Below are 23,124 nucleotides of genomic sequence, written 5' to 3' on the forward strand. Positions count from 1 at the left end.
ATTTTATTCCCTTTCATCTTATTAAGTCTATTGGAATCTAATTTGTGCGGGGGACAAGTTCCCTTGCCAGGGGTGAAGTGGTCCCGAATCAGCAAGGTTCCTTTCTTGGAAACTGACTGACATCAGGGTCTTTCTCATGACAACTAACAGTGAGAGAAAGTTGGCTGGTCTCCTCAGCCTGACTTGAACCCTGGGAAGTACTCCTGCCTTGGAGATTGTTTTCAAGTAGTTTGTGGAGTGGCACACCGCAGAGACGAGTCCTTCAATCATTCTAGTCTGGGTTCAGCCCATATACCTCCAAACCAGTGGTTTTCAACCTTTTCCTTCCCACTCACATTCTACCTGAAGTAATCCCTATGCCATCGGTACTCTGTGATTAGTAAGGGATTGCTTCAGGTGGGATGTGAGTGGAAAGAAAAAAGTTTTAATCAAACCTAATTGACTTGTTATGTGCACGGTTTCAGAACTCCAAAGGAAATGGGACAATTTTTTTCAAGCAAAATATTTCAGTAACGATTGGGTCTAGAGTAGTGATTCTCAACCTTCCCTTCCCATTCACATCCCACCTTAAGCGATCTTTTACTAATCACAGAGCACCGATGGCCTAGGGATTACTTAAAGTGGGATGTGAGTGGAAAGAAAAGGTTTGAAAACCACCACTTGAAACCTTTCCTCCCCATGTTGTCGAGTCAAGTTTATTGTCATCTGGTTGTACCAGTACAGCCCGACGAAACAGCGTTCTCCGGTCCTTGGTACAAAACACGCAGACACACAACCAGACATAACGCACAAAGAGGCAAACAAATACACGCGCAGGATGAGTGTTCGTACGTACACGATGAATAATTAAATATGGGACTCTCGGAGGGTTAGTGTGAGCAGTTCCTTTTGTCGTTCAGCATTCTCACTGCCCGTGGGAAGAAGCTGATCCTCAGCCTGGCGGTGCTGGCTCTGATCCTCCTGGATCTCTTCCCCGACGGGAGTAGCTGAAAGATGCTGGGTGCGGGGTGGAAGGAGTCCCCAATGCATTTATTTCACTGATCTTTTCTCTCTGTAACAATATATGTAGATTTCAGATTTATTTTAAGAGTACATATATGACATCACATACAACCCTGAGATTCCTTTTTCCTGAGGACATGGCAGAATTACCACTTATTGGTAGTGCAAAAACTAAACTGTACACGGCATAAAATGTAAACAAAGAACTGTAAACAGACCGTCCAATTCAGGGAGAACAGAAGGAAAATCAATAAAGTCCACAAGTAAGAGTCCTTAAATGAGTCTGATGGTGGAGGGGTAGCAGCTGTTCCTGAAGGTGGGTGCGAGTCTTGTGGCCCCTACACCTCTTTCCTGATGGCAGCAGCGAGAACAGAGCGTGCACTGGATGATGAGAGTCCTTGATGATCGCCACTGCTCTCCGACAGCGGCATCCCCTGTCGATGTTCTCGATGGTGGGAAGGGTTTTGCCTGTGATGTCCTGGGCTGTGACCACTTAAATTTTGGAGGGCTTTATGCTCAGGAGGTAGTGGTGTTTCCATACCAGACCAGTTCACAACACCACTGTAGAAATTTGCCAGGATTTCTGATGACATACTAAATCTCCGCAGACCCTATAAATATGACAACCCTGCTCCTGTACTCAACACCCTGACCGATGAAAGCAAGCAAACACCATCCACCACTTTTATGGAACTATGTACTTGTACCTCTAACTCGCTTTGTTGTGAAGGCCTCTCCAGGGCCTTATCATTCACCTGGTTTAACCTGGAAATACCTCACATTTTTATGGGTTCCTTGGCCACTTTCCTAGTTCATAATGCAGAGGCTTCATCGTTCAGAGAGGATGAAGTGTAAAGAAGAGGATTTCTGTTTTGTAGACTGAGCCAATAATCCCTTTATCTGCTGGGAGGGAGTCCATGGGAAAAACCTGAAAAGACTATGGAAAATAGAAATGTAGACATGCAACACAATAACAGGCCCGCTCGTCCCACGAGCCCATTCCACCCAATTAACCGAGAACCCCTGTATTTTTTTTTGAAGGGTGGGAGGAACCCACAGCACCCGGAGGAAACACGCGAAGGCACAGACCGTGCCCAGGGCCGGGCTGGAACCCGGGCCTGTGTCGCTGTGAGGCAACGGCTCTACCCCCTTCTCCCACCGCACTGGCCTGACCCCGGCTTGTATTGCCACCCCCCGCTCTGCCCATGGGGGACAGAGCACCCCAGCAGATGAACCTTTGCAGCCTTGTGTCCCTGTCTGGACGGCGTGGGGGATCTGTTTGACAATTGGTCATATTGTTTAAAAGAGGGAAGGGGGGATGGTCTGAATAATTAACAGCCTACAAGCCTGATTACAGCTCTGCAATTATGCCTTTACCGGATTCATGTGCTAGGAATGATGGTTGTCATTCTCAGTCCATTTTTTTGGCAATGGCCCTCTTAGGGCTCTGCTCAATGTTTATCGGCTCCCCTTCCCCGTGAAGCAGTGAAGTTTAGTCGGTTTCAAAATATTGTACAATATCTGTCCGTATTTCCCCCCCGCCCCGAATTTGCTGAGGCCTATAGAGTCGTGTATGGTCCCGGTTGAGAACGACTGGTTTGCACTGAAGGGAACGTTTTAGTGCTACTTGGAGTTAACCTCAAGACTACGGTTAACCCCAACAGCCTCGGTTTTAATGAAGCCCTTTCTAAATGTCAAGTGGTGAAATTATAGGGGGAGAAATCTCAGTATCTTATTGACAGAATAAACTGAAGTACTTCTGTGCAGTTTTAGACGGGGGAAGAAACAAACGGAGGAAATAAGAGAAAATAATGAATTTATTTGCCTAAGATCAGGACATTATCACTTTTTGGCGAATTATGCACATAGTTCATTGCCATATATGATTACATGCCAGATAGCTTTTGTACAAGCACACAAACACCAACTCATGCATGCACACACACACGCATAAACACCAACACACATGTAAACTCAGGCAGTTGCACACATGTACAAACACACTTGCACTCGCAGACTCACACACACACACACACACATACATATACAAACATGTGCAAAGGCAAGAGCACATGCGCGCACACACACACAGAAACACATACTCACACACACACCCACTCACACACACACACACACACACACACACACACACACACACACACACACACACACACACACACACACACACACACACACACACACACACACACACACACACACACACACACACACAAACAAACTTCCCACAACCAAAAGTCCCGGAGAGAGATGTGACTCAGAATGCTGGGATCAAACACCCCCGCTCCACCTCCTTCTTCCCAGAGAGAAGAAGGAGCTCCACAAAACAAGTGCAGGATGCCCTCAACATTGCGCTGGCCCAGATGTTTCCACTTCTAACCTCCTGATGCAAGAGTAGTGTTAAATGAGGCTTATCCAAGAGCCGTGAACGTAAACCATGTTAATGATAAGGATCTTATCATTAATTACTTCCTCCATTGATTCCAGTTTGGGCCTGTTAAAATCTTCTATCACTTTGTTCCAATAGATATTTTCCCACAGTCTGTGGCAGCCTCAATAAATATGTCAATTGTCAGTAAATAAGTCACCAACTGATTGCAGGAAGATTAATGCAGAATTCCCGAATCCTTCTTATCAGAGGGGGATTTTCCATCTTTATTTGCTCCCTGCTGTCTCCTTGAGGACAGATTCAAGATTTATTTTATCATTAAATAAAACAGAAAATGTGATATTACATGAAATTTTCTTTAGTCTACCGTAAGCCAGACAAAGATTCGCAATCAGCACAAATTGCCCCTTACAGTCAGCGAAAGAGAATCAGTCCCCTGCCCCAAATCACTTCAGCGCTCCCGCAGCCTCGCGGCCTCCAATCCAAACCATCGGCCACCCGAGCTCCAGATCCGATCAGGGAGCCTTCAGCAGCCACGGGGAAATGTGCAGGTGGAACAGAAAGAAGTGGGAGTGTGGAACAAGCTGCCAGCTGAAGTGGTAAAGTGCGGGCTCAATTTAAGAAAAATTTGGACAGGTACATGGATTGGCGATGTATGGAGGCCAATTGACTGGCTGCAGGTCAATGGGACTAGGCAGAATACTAATTTGGTACAGATTAGAAGGGCCAAAAGGCCTGTTTTCTGTGCTGTAGTGTTTGATGTTTAAAATGCACAATTTTTGGAGTAACCATTAAAAATGGAGTCACGACACAGATCATAGATGATATCAGGGACAAATGGCCATCTCTGGTTCCTGCCCTTCTGCTCAGTTGGTTATGGCCAGATTCAGGGGGTAGAAGTGAAACATGAGGCTGTGTAGCTTACATAAAAATGCTGGATAAACTAAGCAGATCACACAACGTTTTTATGCTGCAAAAATAAAGATGCATAACCGTTTCAGGCCTGAGTCCTTGTGATGAAGGGCTCAGGTCCGAAACATTGGTTATATATTTTTACCTTTGCTGCATAGAGAATATTGCATGACTTGTTGAATTTTGCCAGCTGTTTTAATTTTAATTTAGTCATACAACATGGTAACAGGCCCTCCCGGCCCACGAGCCCGTGCCGCCCAATCACACCAACCAACTGGCAACCTCCGTATGTTTAGAAGGGTGGGAGGAAACCGGAGGAAACCCACGCAGACACGGGGAGAGCGTACAAACTCCTTGCAGAGAGCGCCGGATTAGAACGCCGGTCGCTGGCACTGTAACAGCGAGAAACCTCAAGGCAGAAGGAAAATCAACTTCAGCAAATGCACACAAGTCGCACCCTCCGCGCGTGCGCACCCCTTGTAGAGCTGCAGCCTCCCGTCCCATCCTGACCTACAGTTCTGTCTGCAAAGGGTAAGAGGGAATGGTACTGACTGAATTGTCGAGCTGTGCCTGCCGATTCAGCGCTTCTGTGTTTGCCTATCCTGTCACTCAGAGCGGGTTAGCAATGAGGGGCAGCTTTTGGTGGACCCTCCAGAGACCAGAGGGCGGTCAATCTTTCGAACTCTCTCTCTCCCGGATAGCAACAGAGAGGTGGAGTGATTGGAATAATTAAAGGCTGGGAGAGGCAGGTTGTAACACTCCCCATCTTCCATCTGGGCACCCTCCAACTGGATGGCATTAACATCAACTTCTTTGGTCTCTGTTAGAAACCACCCCCCCCATCTCCTTTCTTATAGCTCTGTCTCTCTCTCTTTGTCTCCCCCTCCCTCCTTTTCCCTCTGTCTCCTTTCACAGAGCCACAATCAATTCTCACCTTTCCTCTTATCGTATCCAATTAACACCTTTTGTCTTTTGGTCTCAGTGCTGTCTCTAGGGTTGGTGTCACCCACCCCCCGCCCCCACCCCACCCCCCATGCTATGCCATGGACCTCCTCCCGTACCAGACCATACAGAATCCTTAATGATTTTTTTTTAATACTAATGTTACTTGTAAATCATAATTCCCGTATATCACTGAAAGTAACCCTTTGTGGGATAAACAACTAGAAAAATTAAAATTACACCTTTAAATTACAAAATCCTACTACTTCATTCTCAAAAAAGTTATTGATATAAGTTTACAAATACCAGTGTCCACAATATTGTAACTAAAACACCAGAAGATTTGGCAAAAGAAGAAATTATCAAAACAACAGCAGCAACAAAAACAACAGCGCTTGCTGACGGCACGTGGAGACGGAACCATGTGATTCGAAGTGTCATTGGGGAATAACAACAGCTCTGACCGGAGCATATTAGAAGGTTCAAAGAGTAAGTGAACATCGAGTTGTAGCCTTGTAGGTATATTGATACATGTAAGTTGGGCTTACGAAAAATGTTTTTGTGGTTATAACTAACCGCAGGGATATTTTTATTTAAAAAAATAAATTTCAGCTGAAATACTGCACAAAAATTTTATAGACAGTCATTTTGGTGTCACCCCCTCTGATGGTGTCACATGGTGCGGTCTGCAACTCCCGGACCCCCCCTAGTGACACGCATGGTTGGTCTGTACTCCTCCCCTTCCCATTGTTTCCCCTTTTCTTTCCTCAGCCTTGAATTCAGGTGCCCGACTTTTTCCGCTCATGCCCGCAACGTCGGAAATGTATCTTTACCCAGCCCCATAAACGCTGCGAGACTGGGTTGAGTTCCTCCAGCATCTCTGTGTTTTGATGGGAAGATTGCTTATCGATGGGAAGTCAGGATGATGGGGAAAGATTTTGAATGCTGACAATTTTACCGCATACGAGCCAGGGACGTCATGAAAGTAGCCAAGCATCTTCTGTGGGCACGAGAAAAAGCAAATTAGAAACATGCAAGAAGCAAACAGCCACAGAGACTGATAAGGACATCTCATTTATTTACTTGATGGAATTAATTTCATTCCTCTAAACATTTTATCTTAGTAAAATTGACCAGACAAAGCTATCAGATGCAGTGAGGGTTTTATTGGATAAGGACAGAAAATATTATCTGACAAACTGAAGATGTTCAAATCATCATTTAAATATTCAGCAAAAGCTTGACGTATTTGGTCAAGAGCCGAGGATTATATGGGGAGGGGTAAAGAAAGGAGTGTGGGAGAATGTGAGAACCAGGAGGAAGGGGAGTGAGAGAGCACAATTTTAGAATTGAATTCCAGTGCTCGGCCTCTGGAAACCTCTCAGAGCAATTGGTTTTTAAGCCCGTTAAATTTGGGCTTCAGAATCTCTCACAACCATTTTTGATGGGGTGGAGGGCGAGAGAATTATAGGTGCAGACAGATGCTTGAGGGTTGGCTGATGGATCTGTTTTCATACGCTCTCCGGAGATGGGATAGGTCAACAAACAGTCAGTATGGAGAGGGTGGATTGAATGGCCAGTATGTGGGCTGTACAACTCTTTGACAATGAGATGCATCAACTTCCAGTCAATAAATTGCAATGTGTCGACATTCCAAGTCATTTTGTGCTTTGAAATCTTATTATCAAAACCAGATGGAAGTAGAGAAAAGCTCAGTGAACCATTGAAAGTCATAGAACACTACAGGCCCTTCGGCCCTTCTGGTCTGTGCCGAACTATTACTTTGTCTAGTCCCACTGACCTGCACCCAGTCCATCCCCCTCCCATCCATATACCTGTCCAAATTTTTGTAAATATTAACGGTGAGCCCCCATTCACCACTTCAGCTGGCAGCTCGTCCCCCATTCTCACCACTCTCTGCGTAACGAAGATCCCCTGAATGTTCCATTGTAACTTGGCCCCCTTCACCCTGAACCCATGTCCTCTAGTTTTTAGTCTTACCTAACCTCAGCAGAAAAGAAATAACCTGCTTGCATTGACTCTATCTTTGCCCCTCATAATTTTGTCTACCTCTGTCAAATCTCCCCTCATTCTTCTGCGCTCCAGGGAATAAAGTCCTAGCCTGTTTAACCTTCCCCCGTAACTCAGCTCCTGAAGTCCGGTCAATGTCCAAGTAAACCTTCTCTGCATTTACGTCATGTGCCACCATTGTAAATCGAAATGCACAGAAGTGTTGATTCTTCAGGATTGAGGTTTCCTGCCTGAGAATTCTGTTGATGAAACTAAAAGCAAATTGTCGGCTTTGAGGGGGTGTTTCCTCAGCTTTTAGTATCCAAAAACAAAAGGATGAGCTGGGGGACAAGCCCAAGAAAGGAGCACCGTGAAGGCAGTCCGTTCAAGGTGGTGAAGGGCTGAAGGCTTTTGGGATGCTCCCTCCCATCAGCCGGGGCACGGAAGAGCAGGGAGTTGATGATACAATTTGGCTGAGGGATGTACAGAGCTCTGGGCACCACAGCAAGGACGAGATGGAGAAGACACAGAGGAGATTCACCGGGATGCTCTCCTCAGAGAGACAACTTCTGATCTTTATTTTTCTTCCGTGCTGGAGTTTTTATTTCATTGTAGCCAAATGCTATCTATATTTTTTCAATTCAACTTTTATTTCCATATGCAGTCATAGGATTAGAAGGGACCCATTTAAAACCGAGCTGAGAAGAAATTTCTTTAGCCGGAGGGTCGTGGATCTGTGTAATTTGTTGCCACCTACAGCTGTGGAGGCTGGATCATTGGGGGGCAGTTCAAGGGGGGTGGGGGGAGATCAATAGGTATCTAATTAGTCGGGGCATCAAGGGATATGGGGTAAAGGCTGGAAATTGGAACTAGAGGTGAGAACAGTTTAGCTCAGGGTGGATTTGCGGAGCAGACTCGATGGGCTGAATGGCTTCTGTTCCTTGATCCTGTGATATCTTGTGAGCATACGAACAAAATACATGGATCGCACCACAGATGTACACAGCACATCAATCTATCATTCAAATTCTGTTCCAAACTATAGCAATATTGGGAGATAGGTGGAAATTAAGCAAATCGTGGGGGTATTTTACATCAGGAGTGACGCCAGAGGATAGAGTTACCAAAAAACAGACGTGTTGACTTGGGGAGTTGCTGTAGATCACAAAGGACATGATGACAGTATTATGGAGAAATGTAAAACCACCATCTGTCCAACAATGGAGGGAAAGATTAAAAAGTGTGTATTTGATGGAACAGCCAACTAAGGGCTGATGACGTCAACATCAAGTGGTCACCAGTTACTGAGATGGATTAAAGATATAACCTTCATGGTGGGGAGGGGTTCGACCAGGGCGCTCTACATGTAATTGGAGCAATGTGTACAGATGAGATTGTGATTGTAAACAAGTGTATACTGTACATAGTGAAGACACAGTGTGATCAATTCAATAAGATTTATTCTGACCCTCTCTTCTTGAAGCTTGAAAGTATCACAATGGGGATATGAAGAAGCGCATGGTTAAATATATAGGTGACTGTATATTGGTTAGAATGAGGCTAATTGAACAGCATTTGAGTACTTCATTTCTGAGGAAAGGTTGAAGTGGCTGTGTTTTCCTTGAGGAGGCTCAGAGGAGAACAAATAAGTGGGGGTCTTTGAGGACAAGAGTCTGCTTTTTTAAGACACCACTTCATGTAGATGGTGCCTGTGATGTCGCAGGCCAAGTTAACATTTATTCTTGTCCTGAGAGTTGGCGCCTCCATACTCAGCAGTGATGCAACCAGCCAGAATACTCTTTGCGGTACTCCTGTAGGCGTTTGTGAGAGTTTTTGGTGAAGTATCGAATCCCCTCAAAGTATAGCCACTGGCGAGCCTTCTTTGTGATTGCATCAACATGGAGGCCCTAGGACAGATTCTCGGAGATGTTGACACTCAGGAATTTGAAGCCTTGGCCCTCTCCGCTCCTGAGCCCTTGATGAGGACTTTCCCTATCCCTCTATCTCCTTCCCTCCAGCTCTTTGCCCCTTTCCCATCCCTCTCCATTCAGAGAGCCACCCTCTCCTCCTATCATATCTCAGCTGCTTTCCCTTCCACCACCTGCATCCACCTTACCCTAAGACTGTACCTTTTAGCATTTGGCTCTTCCGCCAGGAGGAAACGTTTGCCACGATCTCCCTCATCCATGTGCCTGATTTTGTCCTCCTCTGTTCGTTCCTCTCTTATCCTTCTCCTCTTCAAGAAAACACAGCCACCTGAATCCTCCTGTTTGCCTGTGCTCCTCCCGCTGCCCCTTCCTCCCTCCTGTCCTCTCCTCCCTTGCTACCCTCTCCAGGCCCAAAATGTTGCTTGCCATGGATAACCCGAAACCACCTCACTTAACAAGAGTCATGGATCGATGAGCAACATTGCCGATAAATGCCAAGCAGAAGTAGGACCTTCGGCTATGCCAAGTGCCAATCAAGACTCGTGGAGTTGTACCGCACGGTAACAGGCCCTTTGACCCATCTTGGCCATGGAAACCAAATTGTCACCCTGAGCTATAGTCCCATTACTTGCACTTGGCCCATAAACTCTCCATGGGCTCTGATAGCTCAGTAGTTGGAGCACTGGCCTTGTAAACCAGGGAATGCGAGTTCGATCCTCACTGGGGCCTCATTTCTGGGTGGTGCGCTCAACAAAGTGGAGACTCTCTGTCTTCCTTATGGTAGACAAGAATTACATGTATGTTACATTCATAATGGAATCTTTACCTTTAGCCTTACACACTCCCAGCCCATCCACATTTCACCTCTTCCTGGGACAAATTGCAGCAGGAAATTTACCTCCCAAACCACATTAACTTGGAGGAAACCAGGGCACTCCATCCCCACCCCTTCCCAGGGAGAATGTGCAAATTCCACACAGTCAGATCTGGAGGTCAGGATCGAACCCGGGTCTCTGGAGCCATGAGGCAGTAGCTCTCTCTCTACCAGCTGAGATGCTCTGCCACCCATTTTCATCCCACCCTTTCTTTCTATCCTTGTTTATCTATCTCCCCTTAACTCCAAAGTTCCTTTTACTGTCACATAAAATTTAACATATGTGACATTCTTTAACCTTTGCCTGCTGTGAGGCAAAGAGTTTCCATTAGTGTTGCCAGAGCCCTTTCAGTACGAGAGAAAGAGAAGCAAAAGAGAGTCCCTTCAGAGACACTGAGTGTCCGCGGATTCGCCTCCAGCGACTCCCGCAGCCTCTGCAGCCGCACAGACTCCCTGTTTGATCCTTCAACCGCCCAAACTCCAGATCCAAACCTCCGGCACGATCAGGAAGCCTTCAGCGGAACTTCTTGCTCTCTTGAATCCCAGCTCTGATACCTACAGCCCACGGCCCGTGCGGGTTCCCCGACCACACGTGCCCCCAGCAGCCTGCATGGGTCCCTCAGCCGCTGAGTCCCTTGCCAGTCCTCCACGCCATGGCCACCGTCCCGTGGGGTCGTCTCCTTCCCAATTGGATGGGGGAGGGGGAGAGGGGATGTGTTGTCCCCTTTCTGGTGCCCTGCACTGGTCTGCTGTTTCCCCCAGGAGTCTGCAACTCCTCGAGGCCGCTGCCGAGGACAGGCGCCGCCATCTTGGGCCATCTTTGAGCGGGAGTTCCTATTGCTTCCCAGTGAACTCAGATGTGGTGTCAGGGAAAGCTGTCAGCTCAAAAAATAGCCTCTTTTTTTGGGAGGATATTTTTCATACCTTATCTTTACTTCTCAATGCGACTCTGATACATAATCCTATAATTGCTCTTTTTGTTTCTACGAAGACAAGTGATTTGATTTTAACTCTGTCTCAATCCCATGTAGTCGCTTATGCCTCCCTTTTTAGCTAGACGTTCAATATTGATGAGACACAAAGATGCTGTCCCTCCTTATACTCAATGGCTATTGCAGTCGCTCCAGACCCACAAGAGCAAAAGCATCGCGCAGTCGAAAGTGAGTTGAACCAACTGACGTTAACAGAACTCTCTCGCACACGCTTAAATCCCTCGGAACCCAACGACACTTGCGACTCCCGGGACCTTTATGACGCCAGGCTGTGGGTCTGACCCGCTCCCAAAGCTCCCACGGACTTGCCCGCGACTCCACGAGCCAGTTCACCCGTTGCTGTCTGACGAGATGGCGGGCCTAACATTGGGGCAAGAAAAACAAATCAGATGTTCTTCTACCATAATGGATTTGAATTGTCTAAGGTTACGGGGGTCCTTTTTTTTCGTGATTTATAAGATCACTTGGATCTTGCTCTGTGAGTTCGTGGTGCGAAGCCAAGCCAAAGAACAAAGAGTGAAATTATATGTACTTACCAGATAACTTCAGAAGGGAAGGGGATTGGAATTTGTAGTACAGTATAACAGTTACTTTTTTAAAAACTTTTTCAATTAGCCACATGTTGTCATTATTTAACTGTTTGCTACTTCTCTTTCTGTTTGAATTTATATTTCTTATGTCTTTTTTATATACAATATCACTTTTGATTAATGGCTTTTAATTGTGTACCTATTTCTGTGAAATCCAATAAAAATATTGAAAAAGAAAATAGCTTCTCCCAGTGAGATAACAAGATGGAGAGAATGTGTTACTCACAGTAAACCATCCGGTGCTCCCTTTGTGACCTTCTCTACATCGGTGAGACTGGGCGCTGATTGGGATATCGCTTCGCTGAGCACCTTCGCTCTGGTCACATCAGTGAGAGAGTAGCCAACCAGATTTGTTCTGTGTCACACTCCCACACTCCCATGTCTGTCCATGGCCTTGTGCACTGTCCCACCAAGACCAGCCGCAAATTGAAGGAACAACAGCTGAATTTTTTTTTCTGTCTGGGCGCTCTCCAGCCAAGATGGCATTAACATTAACTTTTCTGCTAAACTGGTCTCCTCTTCCCTTCCCTTTTCCAGTTCTCCTCCATCCCTTCTCAACCACCTCTCTCCCAATCTCTTTTGTTCAGGTGCCTGCCGACATTTTTCCACACCTTGATGAAGGGTTCAGGCCCGAAACGTCGGTGATGTACACAGGGGATGGTTTGACCTGCTGAGTTTGCCAGCATTGTGGTTTGACTACAGACCAAGACCTGGCCCTCCTGAGGTTGGGCTCACAGAAGGAAATGTGGTTGTTGCGGTGGAATCTTTATTTGGCACAATTCACTTCAAGCATGGGAAGACTTTCCAAGTCACCCTCATGGGAATCATGGGAATTTCTATGGAGACACTCAGAGTTTCATTGGGGTTAACAAAAATTGTGTTTTGATCTGAACAGGAATATTAACCTCGGAGGATGTATAAAACCATGGCATGGGTGGTCTTATTGCAAAATGCAGTTTGAATCAAGCCAGAGGCTAATTATTTGAACAGAATGTTCAGCTTAAATCTTATATTTTTAAAATTTTATTTACAAAACAGTAGAAACCATTTAATCCTGTGCCGTCTAATTGACCTCCAACCCCCGTACATTTTGAAGGGTGGGATGAAACTGGAGAACCCAGAGGAAATCCACGCAGACACGGGGAGAACTCCTTACAGATAGTGCCGGATTTGAACACAAGCAGCTGGCGCTGTAATAGCATGGCATTGATCCCTACGCACACCATGCCGCTTGGCGGATGGGAATATGGGTTCCCAATCCGATGTAAAAACACAACGCTGGAGGTCTCTATATCGCAAAAAGTAAAGATACGTCTTGGGCTTGAGCCCTTCGACAAGGCGGGCAGGTATCCGAACAAAATGGTAGGGGAGGCGAACAGTCCCACAGGTGGATGGAGGGGGGCCACACCAACAAGCAGGGCGGGGGGAGGAGGGATGGCTCTATGAATGGAGAGGGAAGGGGGGTGGAGATCCGGAGGACAGGTGACAGAGGGACGGGAAAAAGAGGGATAATGACTACATAAGTGCTGAGATGGAAATGTTGCTCCTCCAATTTATGGACGGTCTGGCCATGGGCGAACATGTCAGACCGGGAGTGGGATGCGGAGCTGAAATCTTTGGCCACTGGGCGATCCCTGTCATGGACGTGGACGGAGAGGCGGTGCTCAGCGAAGTGATCTCCCAGACTGCATCCAATCTCTCCGATGTAGAGAGGGCCTCAACAGGAGCACCAGACAGAGTTGATGACTCCCGCAAATGCACAAGTGAATTGTTGCTTCATTTGGAAGGATTGTTTAGGGCCCTGAGGGGTGGTGAAGGAGGAGGTGTGGCCACAAATGTGGAGCTTCCTACGGCCGCACTTTCGTGTTTTACTCCCAATTCAATGTACTTGGATGCGGAATGAGTTCCAACCGTGGAACTAAGACATTTAGGGTGCCAGTAAATAAATGGGGAATCCTAACAGAGGGAGGGCAGAACCTGATCTTCAGCCTTGCAAAGCATAATGGATATGAAAATAAACAAGAGAAAAGAACATGAGATTTGCTTCCACAGAGAGTTGCTGAGGGGAGCAGCAGAGTGCGCTGTATAAACACAAGAAAGATCATTGAGAAAGGTAGTGGGAAGATGGGGGAGAAATGCTAGCATCGGTGCTTGGGTTGAATGGCCTGTTGCCCTGATGGCCACAGTTAGCGTAGCGGTTAGCACAACACTGTTACAGCGCCAGCAAAACCTGGGTTCGAAGCTGTTGATGTCTGTAAGGAGTTTGTGGCGTTACGACCACTAGCCGACTGCAGAGGGTGATCTCTGTACCTGCAGAAGGACCACCCTGGGGGCCAACCCCACCTGGCCGGCTGTCAATCAGCCGACCCGAATATAAGCCTGAGCCGGCCCCTCCTGAGCCAGTCACATGGGAGCCACCACAGCTGAAACTGGGGTGTACAGACTTTTAGCAGAATAAATCCTGTGGTACGTCTTTTGTGTTTTGTGTCTGCTTGCTGCCACCACAGCGCAGCACAACGTTCTCCCCGTGTCTGTGTGGGTTTCCTCCGTGAGCTCCAGTTTCCTCCCACCCTTCAAAACGGAGGGGGTTGTTGGTTAATTGGGCTTAATTAGTCAGCACGGGCCCGTGGGCCATATGAGCCTGTTATCATGCTATATGTCTAAATGTATAATTCAAAGTAATCTAAATTCTCATTTAAATGTGCATGATTTAAACCCACGCCATTGGAGTGTAATTCAACAGGACACGATAGTGGGGTCTGCAGATATGGACAGACAGCATAGCCGGACCCCACCCTGGTGCACCACACAAGATCGCAGCGGCCAACACCACGACCTTCAGGACAAGATCCTTCCCGGCATTCAAGGTACTCAGGCGCACTGAAGAGGGGCATTAGCTCAGCGGCAGGCAGACCAGATCAGCAACATTCCCTGCAGAAGATACAGGCCGCACCAAGCACCCCGACACGGGTAATTAGAGGTCAGGAATGCAAAGCCTGTTGAGTTGCAGAGGACACAGGGGCAGGAGTCCACTGTGATGGTAAACCTGCACCACGATGAGGGCCGGTGTGGAGACAACAGTCAATATGAGGGCTGCTGTTCATTAACATGAGGGTTCTCCGAGTCACAGGCTGACAAAGGTAGGCATCAGGCCATTAAACCAGATTAAAAGTGACAGGAATTCAGAGGGGAGGAAATTGGCTGGATTGTCCTAGAATCACGGAGTTCTGCAACAGACCCTTCACCCCAATGTGTCCATGCTGACCCAAGCTGGTCTGCATTTGGCCCCCATTAGCCTCTGAACTGGTGGTTCTCAACCTTTTTCTTTCCACTCCATTTGAAGTATTTCCTATGCCACAGGTGCTCTGTGATTAGTAAGGAGGGATGTGGGTGGAAAGAAAAAGTTTGACATCGTCCCTCATGGACTCATTATGTGCATTGTTTCACAACTCCAAAGCAAATGGGCCAAATGACAGTTTTTCTCAAGCAAAATCTTTCAGTAACAATTAGGTCTAGAGCAGTGATTCTCAACCTTCCCTTCCCACCCATCTTAAACAATCCCTTACTAATCACAGAGCCCCGATGGCCTAGGGATTGCTTAAAGTGGGATGTGAGTGGAAAGAAAAAGGTTGAGAACCATTGCAACCTTCCCTAACTTATAGAATGCAGGTACTCCCCAACTTGCAACCTATGCAACTTACGTATAACCGAAAATTTGTTTAAAAATATATCATTTACATGATTTACATTATATTTGACAAGGTATAATGGGGATAGAGAGCATATAAGAGCCAAAATGTGAGCACTTACCTTGTTAGACGGTGTCCCAAGGTCCGCAAGCTGGGGTTAAGATTTAAGGGTGCTCAATATCATCAGGGCGCTTAACTCTCGTGCATGTGCCAACCGAACTCCAATACGCAAATCCACCACGCATGCACTAACCAAAGACACGCGCATGCACACAGGAATCAAGATGGCCGCATCCAGCCTACGGACCCTGGGGCGCCGACTAACAAAGCAAGTCCGGGCATTTTGGCCTTTACGTGCCTCCTATCCCTGTTATACAGTTCGTCAAATGCAACGTGAACTGCACAAATTTTATATTTTGTTTAACCCAAACACGGAATTCCAAGCATTCTGAGATACGGCTGGTCCTTCGGTCCGAAATTACAGTTGTAAGTCGGGGAGATCTGGTTACAAAGTTGCTGGAGAAACTCAGCATCTACAGGAGGTTAAGAGTGTGGTGCGCTGCCACACAGAAAAGCAGGCACAAAACTTAAAGACTGATCTGTACTGATAATAACCACACCAGCAGTGCGAGTATAAGACAGCTTTAATAAATTAATATGTACACTAAGAGGTCTTGTCTCTGTGCAAGACAAACCTGGAAGGCTAGACTGTAGCTCTATATACAAGGTTACCGGGGTGACCCCTGGTGACCAAGTGCTGTAATTACATATCACCACATTCACCCCTCCTTAAAACCCCCCCACCCCGTACTCCTTCCCTTGTTTGTACGTTCATAAGTCCAACATTTTTCATGGCTTACAATGCCTTCTGGTCCTCCTCGTTAGTGGTATAGGGGTGGGGAGTGCGGTCTGTCTTTCGGACTTTCTTGGTGGAGATGTGGGAGTGGGAAGTACTAGATGGCCATGTGGCCGTGTGGGCTGGGGATCCTCTTGTATGGGATTAGGTCCTGCCATCAAGCCTAGGGTGGTGATATTTTGTGGGACAGGGTCCTGGGTGGGTGGTATAGTCCTCTGGGGTGACTCGATGGACGACTGTTCTAGTGATTGCTGCTGTGCTCCTTATTGATCCATAGTCATCCGTGTTTCCTCTGTGTTGTTCACACATCCGGCCGACGCGAGATCCCTGGTGGCCACCAAGTCTTCTCTTCCATCTGGGAATGTGACAAAGGCCTACTGAGGGTTCGCGTGCCTCAACTCCACTTGATTCACCAGCGGAGTCCACTTTGTGGGGTCTGCAGTGCTTCCGGAGGAGAACAGGTCCTGGTGTCATCATCCATTTAGGCAGTACTGTGCCCGTCGTGGCTTTCCTTGTGAAAGAAAAGATACGGTTATGTGGGGTCCACAACAAAGAACGTATAGAGTGTAGGGCTTCTGGCAACACTTCTTGCCATCTAGTAACAGGCAGGTCTTTTGCTTTTAAGGTCAAGAGGACCGTTTTCCAGATAGTGGCATTTTCCCTTTCGACTTGTCCATCCCCCTGTGATTGTAACTTGTAGTGCGGCTGGTAGCAATCCCTCTCTCGTGCAGGCACTGCTGTACTCCTGCGCTCATGAATTCAGCACCCCCGTCTGTGTGTATGTAGTTCGGGTACCCAGATATGCTGAAGATGGGTTGGAGGCATTTTATAATGTGGCTGTTGATACATCAGAACACGGGATTGCGAAGGGGAAAGGGGAATGTTCATCTATTATGTTTAGGAAATAGACATTTCTATTATTGGACGGGAGCGGGCTCAAAAGGTTTGGTAGCTTTTATCAGGATGGCTTTGTCTGGCCGATAAAATTGCGGTTTGCATTCCGCACAGATGGGGCAGCTCTTGTTCACTGACCTCACTTCCTCTACCGAAAATGGGAGGTTTTGGGTTTTAATGAAGTGAAACAGTCTAGTGACCCCTAGGTGGCCCGGCTCATTGTGCAAGTTCTGCAACTGGGACGTGTGGTTAAGGATGGCACGTGCCTCTGGACAGCGCGTCTGGGGGCTCGTTGAGTCTCCCGGGGCGGTATAGAATGTTGTAGTTAAATGTAAACAATTCTATCTACCAGCACAGGATTTTGTCATTCTTAATTCTCCCCCTGTCCTGGTTATTGAACATAAAAGCCACAGACCGTTGGTCCGTGACGAGGGTGAAGTGTTTGCATGCCAGATAATGTCGCCAGTGGTTCCACAATGGGTAAGGCCTCTTTCTCTACTGATGAGTGTCTTACCTCTGGGTTCGCAAGAAAAAGGCCACCGGTCGTCCGTCTTAGTTTAGGGTGGCTGCCAGAGCCACATCAGATGCATCCGTTTGTACTTGAAATGGGATCGACTCATCTATGGACCGCATGGTAGCTTTAACGATATGGTCCCTAATGTCCCTGATTGCTCTGGTGGCTGCTGGACACTGGGAAAACTGAGGCTTTTATAAGTGGGCGGGCCCTGTCGGAGTAGTTGGGGACCCATTGGGCGTAGTAAGCGAACAGTCCCAAACACCTTTTTATTGCTTTCAGCGTGTGTGGCACTGGGAGGTCTAGGAGAGGACGCATGTGGGCTGGGTCTGGGCTGATTTCCCCATTCCGCACTATGTAGCCCAGGATTGGCAACTTCCTGGCGCTAAAGATCCATTTGTCCCTGTTCTACGTTAGGTTCCTTTCCTCGGCTGCCTGGAAGAAGCATTTTAAATTTGTGTCATGATCCTCCTGAGTGTGGCCACAGATTGTCATGTTGTCTAAGTAGGGGAACACCGTTTTCAGTTGGAACTCATGATATTCAGTCCATTTCTCTCTGAAACAGGGACACTCCATTGGTGACACCGAAGGGGAGTCGCAGAAATTGATACACTCTGCCAAATGCCTCAAATGCCGTGTAAATGCGATCGCTGTTTCTCATGGGCAGTTGGTGTTATGCTGCCTTCAGGTCTATGGTGGAGAACACTTTATAATGCGCAATGTTGTTGACCATGTCTGCTATGCGTGGCAGGGAATGGGCATCTAGTTGTGTAAATTTGTTGATTGTCTGGCTGTAATCCGCTACCATGATCAGTTTTTCTCCTGACTTTACTACAACTACCTGTGGCTCTCCAGGGGCTGGTGCTCTGCTCTAAGGTGCCCTCCTGTAGTAGCCTGCGGACCTCTGTCCTAATGAAGGCTCTATCCCTCGGGCTGTACCTCCTGCTCTTTGTGGCTTTTAGTGTGCATTCTGGGGTCAGGTGGATTTCTAGAGTAACCCTGCAAAACTGTTTTACCTCAGTCGCAAGGCTGCTGGCTGCTAACAGGATCTGGTGCTCACTCGGGCATGTGGGGAGGGCAAGGCTGTTGACTAACCCCTGGTCAATAAAACTTTCAGTGCTTCCACTATCTATTAAGCAATTTACCCTCACATCACTAATTTTGATGCACACAGCGGCATCAGATAAATTGTGTGGACTTGCCTGATTTATGCGTAGGGAAGCAAGTCTGGCGTGTCCTTCATGTCCTTCCATCCGATAATATTCGGCGTCATATTCATCTCCTGAAGCTTTATAGCATTTGTCCAAGATGGCCGGCTGCACATGGCATTCTTCTTCTGTTTGTCTGTGGAGAAAGAAGAGCTTTCCCACCTCTCATTAGCATGAGAATGGGCCTTGGCTGTGGCCTTGGAGCTTCTGCAGACTTTTGCATAATACTCACGTTTTGCACTGTTGGAACAGACATTTTCTCTGGCAAGGCAGAGGACTCTGGGGTACTTTCTTTATCCACAGAAAAAGCAATTAGGACCCTCAAGGTGTGCTGCTGTGGATTCCTGTGAGGCAGCAAACCTTTCTTTTCGTGGGGCTAGAGAGTCCAGCAGTGTGACGTTTGTCCCAGCCCCAGGGTCCTGTGAGTAATCCCCCATTTCTTTTCTGGTGCTTTCTAAAGCTTCTGCAATAGTCTCTGCCTCATCTAGCCCCACCATTCCTTTCTCCAGCAATCGATGTCTCGTCTCAGTGGACCGTATGCCTGCAACAATTCTGTCCCTAATAAGGTCCTCCGCATACTCCTGAGCTGATACTGCTTTAAAGTTGCAGCCTCTCGCCAGGTCTTTCAGAGAGGGTATAAAGTCTCTGGCAGACTCCCCTACTTGTTGTGACCTGGTCATGAGTCTGTACCGGGAGTGGAGTTCGCTATGCCCCTTATTTAATGGCTCTGTAAAATGCTCATTGCCTCTTGGTAGGACCTTGCATCCTGTATAAGGGAGTTAGGGTGGTCTCCCAGCTGCGTTAACAGCAGCATTAATAGCTCTTTATCCAATGCCTCAGCACCCTCCACGTAATTCAGAAAGCATCTCTGCCAGCGGCCGAAGTGTGTGCCGGCTCCAGGATTTCTGGGATCGAGCTCCAGCCTGTCTGGTCGTAGCACATGGCTAAGCCACAGTCTCTGGTCCCTTAGGTGTAGCAAGGGTGGACCCTGGGGTACTGGGAGCTGCTGGTAGAGCCTGTGGGGCTTGTGTCTGCTGGAGGAGTAACCTGGGTGCTTGGGGCTGTTGGCTGAGTCTCTGGCTTTGGGACATTTGCAGTGGGCTTAGGGGGGGGATCCCAGAGGTGGCGTCAGGTCTCCGTGGTACTGAGGAAACTGCTCCTGGGGGAGTGACGGTAGTGGTGTCTGCTTTCCCTGGCTCTGGAATGGTTTGGAATTCTCCACATACATGGCGATCGGGAGCACAACTTGAGGAGATCCTTCCACCCATGCTTGTAATGGCTCCTTTCTGATTGGACCAGGGTTTAGAATCGGCGGTGTCTGTACCGGCGAACCCATGGCAGACAGGGTTCTTGGCCATTTCTTACCTGCTCTATCATACTTCTGTGGTCTTCCCTGCATTCCACCACGATTCCAGTACAGCAGTTCCGTCTCTGTCATCCCCGGATTCCATTCCTCAGGAAGAGTCTCCAGGTGGTTGGGAATGTGGATTGGAGCAGAAGCAGCGTCCATCCTAGTAGCTATCATATTAGTTTATTAAATTGTACTGACAATAACCACAGCAGCAGTGCGAGTATAAGACAGCTTTAATAAACTAATATGTACACTAAGGGGTCTTGTCTCTCTGCAAAACAAACCTGGAAGGCTAGACTGCTTTATAGACAAGGTCATCGGGATGACCCCTGGTGACCTAGTGGTGTGATTACATATCACCACATGATCAACAGGCTTTATTCCACTTAAAGTCCCCGCTGCAGTCAGCTGCAGCTCCGAGTGACTGATTGGCAGCTGACTGGGTGGGGCTTGGTCCATTCAGGTCGGCTGATTGACAGCCGGCCAGGTATTGTCTTGTCCTCCGGTGCTCTTCCTGCAGGTACACAGGTTGCCCCCTGCAGTCGGCTAGTGGTGTATCACTGCATTCACCCCCTTTAAAATTGTTTCGGGTAGATTACATCCAATGTTCTGGAAGCCCCAAACATATGTACATATTTACAAATTTAGACGGTCCGGCGGCCGTCAGATTCTCTGAGACCATCACAGGGTTGGCTTCTGGTCAAGGCAGTAGGCTAGTGGTGTATCACCACAAAGTGGGAAGCAGTGTTTCACGGTTGCAACCATCGCCATTTTCCACACACCTTTGAGTATTTCACTCTACCCCAACCACTGCTAGTCTGAGGGGCCATGTGGACTTTTATTTCATGTATCCCCGTGTTCTTAAGTAGCTATACGCCAGGGGTGGCTAAACTTTTTTGGTTGTTGGCCAGATACAGAAATATATATTTGCTCATGGATCAAACAATATTAAGCATGACAGTTTTCAACCACCTTCGTCTCCTCTAATGAGCTGTTTAAAGCCTATATAGACCCGACAGCCGTCAGACTGGGTGGTTGGACCCCCAAGGAGGAGCATTGCCTGCTCTCCCCAGGTCTGCACTAGCGGCAGTGCTTGCTGTCACAGAGGCTCCGGCAGCGCCGCCATTTTTGTATTTTTCCAACAGGTCACTTAAAAATGGGCAACGGACCGCAGTGGGCCCAGGGGAGGTGTCCGTTGTTTGGCCACCCCTGCTATGCGCGAACTAGTTCCGGGGTTCACTCAATGGCAGCTGCTTATTGGACGGAACCCTGGGACATCCTGAGGTCGCGCAAGGGTGGCGGATTGGTGAGGCAGGATCCGACCTCGGGCACTGTCTTTGTGGACTTTGCACAATCTCCCATGACCCGGGCACTCCAGTCTCCTCCCAGATCGCGCGACGTGTAGTTCAGTGTCAGGAGAATGAGAGGAAGTTGATCAGCATGTGAGAGAGGTTGCAGGGGCTATAGATTAAGGAGATGTGACTAATTGGCTTATAATGAGAGCTAGTATGAATTTCATGGGCTGAATGGTGAAAAAAACAGTATTGGCCTTTCAGGTCAAGGTCCTACATCAGACTGAGCGTGTAAAGGGCAGGCAGCCAGTGGAAGGAGGAGAGGGTGAGGATGTGGAAAGAGCCAGCAGGCGATCGGTGGATCCAGATGAGGGGAGGGAAGGGCAGAGATGGCGACAGAGGAGGAGACAGGTGATAGATTCTGATCAGAGTGGGTCCAAATAAGGGGGAGGGGGGGAGCTGGTGATGGGTAGATGGTGGCAGCAGGGGGAATGTGTGGGCAATGGGATGGAGACTGGCGGGGCCAATAAATATGAAGCTCTATCCTCCACAACCTGACAACAGGTCTGAGCCATTGTTGCCAGTGGGTGAAGGTTCTCCCACAATGTTCCACGGTTTAAACTCAAGTGTTAAGGAGCAAAGAGGAGAAGGATTCAGAAACCAACTAAAGTTTCTTCAAGTAAGTAACATGGCATGAAACCCTGCTGGAATATGTACGTCTGGTAACATCCAGGGCTGACATCACTGTCCACGGCCTGTCAAACCAAGGCCACGCGTAAATCAGAGGAGCAATGCTTAATTATCCATCTGGCGACTCTCCAACCATTAACATCGAGGTCTCCAGTTTCTGCGAGCCCACTCCCCATTCTCCCTCTCTCTTCCCCATCCCTCTCTCTCCTTTCCTCCAGCTCTCCACCCCTTTCCTTCTCCAGTCACAGAGCCGTCCCCCACCCACCGCACTTGCTGGTGTGCCCTCCCTCCCTCATCCACCGATTACCACCTGCCTGTGGGACTGCGCTCCTCCCCCTGTCTCCTCCCCCTCGCCATTTGGTTCGGGCGCCAGCCTACATTTTGCTCGTACCTTGATGAAGCCCAAAACATTGGTTATGTATCTATCTCTTTACTACATAAAGCATGTTCTTTGATCTGTTGAGTTTCTCCAGCACTGTGTTTTTACTTCAATCATGGTGTCTGCAGAGTTTTGCATTTTACATCTCCCTACCACCACACCTGAATAGTCCTGGGCCACATTTTACTCGGGAGCGTGCTTTGTAAATAATCAACGCCATTGCAATGTTGCAAAAGTTAAGCGACACTTCGGTTGAGAGAATCACTGGAATCTCCCTCCACCAGACACCCACCCCATACCCCCTCTCCATCGACGTGATCGACCCGGATTGTCATCTGAAGGGGGCGCGCAAAATCATCGAGGACCCCTTCCACCCCACGCACAGCATCTTTCAGCTGCTCCCATCAGGGGAAGAGATCCAGGAGGATCAGAGCCAGAACCACCAGGCTGAGGAACAGCTTCTTCCCACAGGCGGTGAGAAGGCTGAACGACCAAAGGAACCGCTCACACTTGTGCTCTGAGACTCTCATATTTACGAAAGTATTTCTTTATTTATTTTATGGATAAAATTCTATTCCTGTATATGTTTTGTTT

The 23,124-nt window shown here is 47.9% G+C and overlaps 1 protein-coding gene across 7 annotated transcripts in view; it reads left to right on the plus strand.

Annotated features, from left to right (window-relative positions):
• Positions 1–23,124, plus strand: part of gpr4 (G protein-coupled receptor 4) — a 113,768-nt gene that overhangs the window by 85,560 nt on the left and 5,084 nt on the right. Inside the window, exon 2 of one of the 7 annotated variants that reach the window (XM_069909103.1) lies at positions 22,815–23,070. The exons of 4 other annotated variants lie outside the window; for them this stretch is intronic. The gene's annotated coding sequence lies outside the window, so the exon portion shown is untranslated. Of the gene's footprint in view, positions 1–13,169; positions 14,525–22,814; positions 23,071–23,124 lie in introns of those variants that run through there. 2 more of the 7 variants (XM_069909104.1, XM_069909109.1) reach the window with 2 other exon arrangements.

The sequence above is a fragment of the Narcine bancroftii genome, chromosome 13 (genome assembly GCF_036971445.1).
Source record: "Narcine bancroftii isolate sNarBan1 chromosome 13, sNarBan1.hap1, whole genome shotgun sequence".
In the NCBI taxonomy this organism is placed as follows: Eukaryota; Metazoa; Chordata; class Chondrichthyes; order Torpediniformes; family Narcinidae; genus Narcine; species Narcine bancroftii.